The sequence below is a fragment of the Pelobates fuscus genome, chromosome 3, assembly GCF_036172605.1.
Source record: "Pelobates fuscus isolate aPelFus1 chromosome 3, aPelFus1.pri, whole genome shotgun sequence".
NCBI lineage: Eukaryota > Metazoa > Chordata > Amphibia > Anura > Pelobatidae > Pelobates > Pelobates fuscus.
The window spans coordinates 285,951,810-285,960,073 of record NC_086319.1 but is presented as its reverse complement, the minus strand read 5'-3'; positions in this window follow the sequence as shown (position 1 = coordinate 285,960,073).

Genomic DNA, 8,264 nt, shown 5'->3' with positions numbered 1-8,264 from the left:
CCACAGTCCAGAGATAGGGAGAAGATACAGCATTCAAATACAAATAAAAATAAATAAAAACAATATAAGTACGTAGAAGTAGAGTTATCCAACGCGTTTCGTCCTATTTGGATGTCGGACTTCTTCAGGGATAGTTGTGGATCCACTTCTATGGGTTTTTATACCCATCAGCAACCTCTTCTTAATCCGATACACATGTGAACAAACATGCGTTTCACTGTGGAACGCAGAAATCCAGCGTGGAGTGCAGAGAGCTTGTCAAACAGTTCCGGGTTGTAATGCGCATGCGCGTGAAAATCGCGCATGCGTCAACTGAAAAGACCATTGCCTGCAGGGGACAAAAGGCATAGAAAGGCGAAAACGCCTGAGAACAAAACCGATCATGTTTTGCTACAGATTTTTATAGAGTGGGAGAATTCCCCATAATATTACAGCAAATACTTTAGATATGTCTCCACATCCTAGTATGGATACACATATCTGTACATAGACACAAAATTAACTCCATAATGAAAATTACACATATATATACACACAACCATATGCAAGTGTAAATTTATAGAAAAGAAAGGGATTAAAATCCAATTAATATGGATCAGATGGAGGGCATGTAGCCCCATTTATAAGCAATTGGTGTGCAGAAATATTAAATTATAAACTTATTTTACGTGAAAATAGAGAGTAAGACTTACTTAAAGGGTCATATATACCCATAATATATTTTATTTTATTGATGTGTATGGAACTGTAAGTATCAATTAGTAAGTTAAAGAACTTCCTACAAATGGGTTGGGAAAATAGAACTGTGACAAGGGATAAAAATAAAATTAAGTATAAAAATAAAGACTATACAAGTGGAAGGAGTTAAACTCAATTGGAGGGTCAAGGAATTTTTTTCGAACCCTTACTATGGTTCTATTTATTAATTCATTTATGGGAAGCTCTTTAATTAATTTAATCGACACCTATAGTTTCATATAATATAATATATGATGGGTTCAAATGACCCTCCAATTGAGTTTAACTCCTTCCACTTGTATAGTCTTTATTTTTATACTTAATTTTATTTTTATCCCTTGTCACAGTTCTATTTTCCCAACCCATTTGTAGGAAGTTCTTTAACTTACTAATTGATACTTACAGTTCCATACACATCAATAAAATAAAATATATTATGGGTATATATGACCCTTTAAGTAAGTCTTACTCTCTATTTTCACGTAAAATAAGTTTATAATTTAATATTTCTGCACACCAATTGCTTATAAATGGGGCTACATGCCCTCCATCTGATCCATATTAATTGGATTTTAATCCCTTTCTTTTCTATAAATTTACACTTGCATATGGTTGTGTGTATATATACGTGTAATTTTCATTATGGAGTTAATTTTGTGTCTATGTACAGATATGTGTATCCATACTAGGATGTGGAGACATATCTAAAGTATTTGCTGTAATATTATGGGGAATTCTCCCACTCTATAAAAATCTGTAGCAAAACATGATCGGTTTTGTTCTCAGGCGTTTTCGCCTTTCTATGCCTTTTGTCCCCTGCAGGCAATGGTCTTTTCAGTTGACGCATGCGCGATTTTCACGCGCATGCGCATTACAACCCGGAACTGTTTGACAAGCTCTCTGCACTCCACGCTGGATTTCTGCGTTCCACAGTGAAACGCATGTTTGTTCACATGTGTATCGGATTAAGAAGAGGTTGCTGATGGGTATAAAAACCCATAGAAGTGGATCCACAACTATCCCTGAAGAAGTCCGACATCCAAATAGGACGAAACGCGTTGGATAACTCTACTTCTACGTACTTATATTGTTTTTATTTATTTTTATTTGTATTTGAATGCTGTATCTTCTCCCTATCTCTGGACTGTGGATACTCGATTATCATCACCAGGAGTTCCATATATGTATGGAGAGATGCCTGTTTTATGCTGCTAATTTGTAAGTGCAATGAATAAATGTGAATTTATATATTTATAAACAAACTTCACTATATTGCATTTTTTACATCCACATATATCGTGTTGGAGGACTTCTTTGCTCATCACACTACCCCTGAGAGGGTGAAAGGCCTGAATATTCGTTCGTTTGTGAGTGTATTTCTATCTCACTTTAAACACTACTTGGATTAACTTTTTTACGCTATGAAAGTGCTTTCTATTCTTACACAGATTCCATTTGAGGATATCTGACCTATACCAGGTTGTCCTTTTGTATTTTGTTCACTATACATACTCTGGGTGGTTTCCACTTTTGTTCTCTTGTTACATATTTCCACAGGTGGTTGTGAAGTTCACCTGAAACCATCTCAGTATATGTGTATTTTCCTAGTGTATATACTTTATTTCTTTGTCGCAAAGTGAGGAATACCTGTATGTAAAGTCCTAAGCTACTTAAATGGAACCTCCATTTTCCCATAATACTTTGGCAAGCTTGGCACTCCAGATGTTTTGGACTATATCATTTCATATACTTTGCCAGCATTGTGGCTGTATGAGTACTATGGGAGAAGTTGCCACAACATTTGGAATGCGGAAGGTTGCTTAACCAAGCTCTAGACCCTGGGGTTCTGCGGAACACCAATTGGAGCTCCGCCAAAAGTTTAAAAATAAAATGGCCACGGGCGGCGAGTGAGCAGTGATCTCCCTGCTCAGCTCCCTCACGCACACAGCAGCAATGCTGGAGCCGGAATATGACGTCCCTCCAGCTCCGACATCACTAAGAGGCGTGCGAGGGAGCTGAGCTGGGAGATCACTGCTCCCTCGCTGCATGCACGCCAGCCACTCAGCAGGCCCACTGGACCCCAGGGACTGCACACTTAGCACGCCAGTAAAATTTAAAAAAATAAATAAATTGTATGTGTGTCTCCTAGGGAGTTTGTATGTGTTTGTGTGTCTGTCAAAGAGTATATGTGTGTTTGTCAGTGAGAGTGAATGTGTGCTTGTCAGTGAGTGTGTGAGAGTGTATGTGTTTGTCAGTGAGAATGTAATAAAGAAGAGATTGCACACTAGGTTGCTCCTAAGAGATACATATAAATGTTTTATTAAACCTCACAGGTTATTACAAACACAAAGCAAAACATCAAATGGAACACAAAACCAAAATTAGAGTGACAACAATAAGGCAAATATTTTAAACAGTTGCAATAACCACAACTTACACAAGCCTTTTCCGGCAGAAACACGAGCTCCTAATACCCCCAATGTTTCGGCACCTCTTGGCTGTCTTTCTCAAGGGTGTTTGACAAGGGGTTCCACAATGTTTATACACTATGTCAAAGGTTTCCACAGGAATAATTCATTGGGAACCTCTGCTCTACACACACACAATCACACACTGAATCACCTAGAGCTTTACACACACCAAAACAGATAGACATACGCATTAATTCTGAAGCTCATGAGGCACAGACACACTGAATGGGAGATAAATAACACTGTCCCTTGATGTATTCTAATGTCTTTATTTGAGGAACATAGCAGGAACTTGTTACGGAAGCCCCTCTGTCGGCCACAAGAGCAATACTTTTCTACATTTTGGTTACTGTTGCCACTACTATGGATAATATTTTGTTATCACTGTTTGGATACTTCTCTATTCTCAGATACTCGAATGAACAGTGCTACCCATTTGTATATACGAATATCAGACCACCCAGCCTTGTCGTGTGTCTCCAGTTAACCTCAGTCACCTTTCAAACCACTGAAAGACCAATTGAACGATTGACCACCATAACGGCAGAGTGTGCCAACAATTAACCACCCAGGAGCTGCGGTTTGTGGTTAACCGCAGCCTAATTAATCGGAATCCAGGTGGCCTCATTCGTATATTCCAATTAGACGAACGAGGACCGTACTAAATATACGAAAGAACTGTCGAACGACGACCACCCGTACCCAGCGTGTGTTCTCAATTAAGTGGTGGTTTCTGCAGTTAACCGAACACGAGGCGGCGGCCATCTTGTTGCCAGCGAGGGTTCAGCTGTACTTGGTATAAAAAATAAAAAATGAGCTATCTGGCGAATGGTCGCATGAACTATTTTCGTATTAAAATATTAAAGTTATATATTTTTATGTTATTTTCTTATGGGTGTAAAATGTGGTATTTCCATGTGCTTGGAGATAATTAGGTCATTGTAACTGTTAAGGCCAATTATCTCCAAGCAAAGCGGGGACATTTTCAAATGTTGCACTGTGTTTCCATTGGATAAACTATGTCATTGTCCTGTGTACCATCAGGTCCAGAGGGGGCTGTCCCTTGGTCTGAAAGTTGCATAAATTGTCCCGACTGAGTTCCATTAAAGCCAGTTCATGTTACCCTAAAATCGCAGCCTTAACTCATTTTGTAGGGAACAGTGTATCCTAGCTGTGCCATAGCTAGTGGGATTATTCTACACTTTCAGGAGAACCTTGTGGATGCTGATATGAGCGACGTTCTATCTCTCCAATATCGGGAACCAGGATATCCAAGCGGTCCAACCTCCAGCTAGCCCAGAGGTAACCGTAACAGAACTGAAGATCCCTGGTGTGTAATGTAATGAGATTTTATTTTGCTGGTTTTGGGCTGATTTATATCATAGTCATTAGTCGTGTTATATAGTGCTAAATGGAATCCTGCAATAAAAAAAAAAAACAGGAGACAAACATAGAGTAATATAGTACAGATAAAATATAAAGTAGTGGATAAGTGGTCACACTCACATATTGCTGAGCCACTTAATAAAAGTTGGCTCAGACTAAAAGCATTGAATAGACTGGTGTTAGTTGTCACTGGATACAAATACTGCAGACTCTCTTGTTCTCTCCCTTGTAACAGAATCCAGGATGCAGGATCTTATTGTACAAAGGTAAATACAGCAATCAGGGCTGCCATCAGAAATTTTGGGGCCCCTGACAAAGCACAAGGTCTGGGCCCCCCGCCCCCCCCCCGCCCCCTCCCTCCCGGGCCCGCCCACGCCCTACCTAGTCCGCTGACAATGATGCGGGACTGAATGTGGTGTGTATAGTGGAAGTGAATTAGAATGTGTGTAATGGATGTAGTGTTTGTGTGTATTAGATACTGTTTGTGCAGTGAATGCAGAGTGTGTTAGTGTAGCGGATGCAGTGTGTATAGTGAACGCAGAGTGTGTTTGAGTAGTGGATGTAGTGTGTGTACAGTGATGTAGTGTGTGTTTGTGTAGTGGATGTAGTGTTTGTATGTACTAGATGAAATGTGTTTAGTGGATGCAGTGTCTGTAGTTGATGTAGTGTGTGTATTAGACACAGTGTCTGTGTATAGTGAATGCAGAGTGTTTCAATTTGTGGTGGATGTAGTGTGTGTACTGTGAATACAGGATGTTTGTGTAGTGGATGCTGTGTGTACAGTTAATGCAGAGTGTGTGTCAGTATAGTGAATCCAGAGTGTGTGCATAGTTTAGTGAATGCAGAGTGTGTGTTAGTGTGTAATGAATGCAGAGTGTGTGTTAGTGTGTAGTGAATGCAGAGTGTGTCAGTGTAATGAATGTAGTGTGTGTGTTAGTGCAGTGAATGCAGAGTGTGTGTTAATGTGTAGTGAATGCAGAGGGTGTGTTAGTGTGTAGCGGATGCAGAGTGTGTGTTAGTGTAGTGAATGCAGAGTGTTAATGTGTAGTGAATGCAGAGAGTGTTTGAGTAGTGGATGTAGTGTGTGTACAGTGATGTAGTGTGTGTTTGTGTAGTGGATGTAGTGTTTGTATGTACTAGATGAAATGTGTTTAGTGGATGCAGTGTCTGTAGTGGATGTAGTGTATGTATTAGACACAGTGTCTGTGTATAGTGAATGCAGAATGTTTAAATTTGTGATGGATGTAGTGTGTGTACTGTGAATACAGGATGTTTGTGTAGTGGATGCTGTGTGTACAGTTGATGCAGAGTGTATGTCAGTGTAGTGAATGCAGAGTGTGTGTCAGTATAGTGAATCCAGAGTGTGTGCATAGTTTAGTGAATGCAGAGTGTGTGTTAGTGTGTAATAAATGTAGAGTGTGTGTTAGGGTGTAGTGAATGCAGAGTGTGTCAGTGTAATGAATGTAGTGTGTGTGTAAATTTGTAGTAAATGCAGAGTGTGTGTTAATGTGTAGTGAATGCAGAGAGTGTGTTAATGTGTAGTGAATGCAGAGTGTCTTAGTGTAGTGAATGCAGAGAGTGTGTTAGTGTAGTGAATGCAGAGAGTGTGTTAATGTGTAGTGAATGCAGAGAATGTGTTAATGTGTAGTGAATGCAGAGAGTGTGTTAGTGTGTAGCGGATGCAGAGTCTGTGTTAGTGTAGTGAATGCAGAGTGTTAATGTGTAGTGAATGCAGAGAGTGTGTTAGTGTGTAGCGGATGCAGAGTGTGTGTTAGTGTAGTGAATGCAGAGAGTGTGTTAGTGTGTAGCGGATGCAGAGTGTGTGTTAGTGTAGTGAATGCAGAGTGTTAATGTGTAGTGAATGCAGAGAGTGTTTGAGTAGTGGATGTAGTGTGTGTACAGTGATGTAGTGTGTGTTTGTGTAGTGGATGTAGTGTTTGTATGTACTAGATGAAATGTGTTTAGTGGATGCAGTGTCTGTAGTGGATGTAGTGTATGTATTAGACACAGTGTCTGTGTATAGTGAATGCAGAATGTTTAAATTTGTGATGGATGTAGTGTGTGTACTGTGAATACAGGATGTTTGTGTAGTGGATGCTGTGTGTACAGTTGATGCAGAGTGTATGTCAGTGTAGTGAATGCAGAGTGTGTGTCAGTATAGTGAATCCAGAGTGTGTGCATAGTTTAGTGAATGCAGAGTGTGTGTTAGTGTGTAATAAATGTAGAGTGTGTGTTAGGGTGTAGTGAATGCAGAGTGTGTCAGTGTAATGAATGTAGTGTGTGTGTAAATTTGTAGTGAATGCAGAGTGTGTGTTAATGTGTAGTGAATGCAGAGAGTGTGTTAATGTGTAGTGAATGCAGAGTGTCTTAGTGTAGTGAATGCAGAGAGTGTGTTAGTGTAGTGAATGCAGAGAGTGTGTTAATGTGTAGTGAATGCAGAGAATGTGTTAATGTGTAGTGAATGCAGAGAGTGTGTTAGTGTGTAGCGGATGCAGAGTCTGTGTTAGTGTAGTGAATGCAGAGTGTTAATGTGTAGTGAATGCAGAGAGTGTGTTAGTGTGTAGCGGATGCAGAGTGTGTTAGTGTGTAGCGGATGCAGAGTGTGTGTTAGTGTGTAGCGGATGCAGAGTGTGTGTTAGTGTGTAGCGGATGCAGAGTGTGTGTTAGTGTAGTGAATGCAGAGTGTGGTAATGTGTAGCGAATGCAGAGTGTGTGTCAGTATTGTGGATGCAGTGAGTGTGTTAGTGTGTAGTGTATGCAGAGTGCATGTTGTATTAGTGAATGCAGTGTGTGTATTGTATTAGTGTATGTACTGTGTGTGTGTTTGTGTATGCAGTGTGTGTTGTATTAGTTTATGCAGTGTGTGTTGTGTCAGTGTATGCAGAGTGTGTTGTGTTAGTGTATGCAGTGTGTGTTGTGTTAGTGTATGCAGTGTGTGTTGTGTTAGTGTATGCAGTGTGTGCTGTGTTAGTGTATGCAGTGTGTGCTGTTATGTCAGTGTATGCAGTGTGTGTTGTGTTAGTGTATGCAGTGTGTGTTGTGTCAGTGTATGCAGAGTGTGTTGTGTCAGTGTATGCAGAGTGTGTTGTGTTAGTGTATGCAGAGTGTGTTGTGTTAGTGTATGCAGTGTGTGTTGTGTTAGTGTATGCAGTGTGTGCTGTTAGTGTATGCAGTGTGTGTTGTGTCAGTGTATGCAGAGTGTGTGTGTTGTGTCAGTGTATGCAGTGTGTGTTGTGTTAGTGTATGCAGTGTGTGTGTGTGTTGTGTTAGTGTATGCGGTGTGTGTTGTGTCAGTGTATGCAGAGTGTGTGTTGTGTTAGTGTATGCAGTGTGTGTGTGTTGTGTCAGTGTATGCAGAGTATGTGTTGTGTTAGTGTATGCAGTGTGTGTTGTGTCAGTGTATGCAGAGTGTGTGTTGTGTTAGTGTATGCAGTGTGTGTTGTGTTGGTATATGCAGTGTGTGTGTTGTGTCAGTGTATGTAGTGTGTGTTGTGTTAGTGTATGTAGTGTGTGTTGTGTCAGTGTATGCAGTGTGTGTGTGTGTGCGTTGTGTCAGTGTATGTAGTGTGTGTTGTGTCAGTGTATGTAGTGTGTGTGTGTTGTGTCAGTGTGTGTCAGTGTATGTAGTGTGTGTGTGTGTGTGTTGTGTCAGTGTATGCAGTGTGTGTG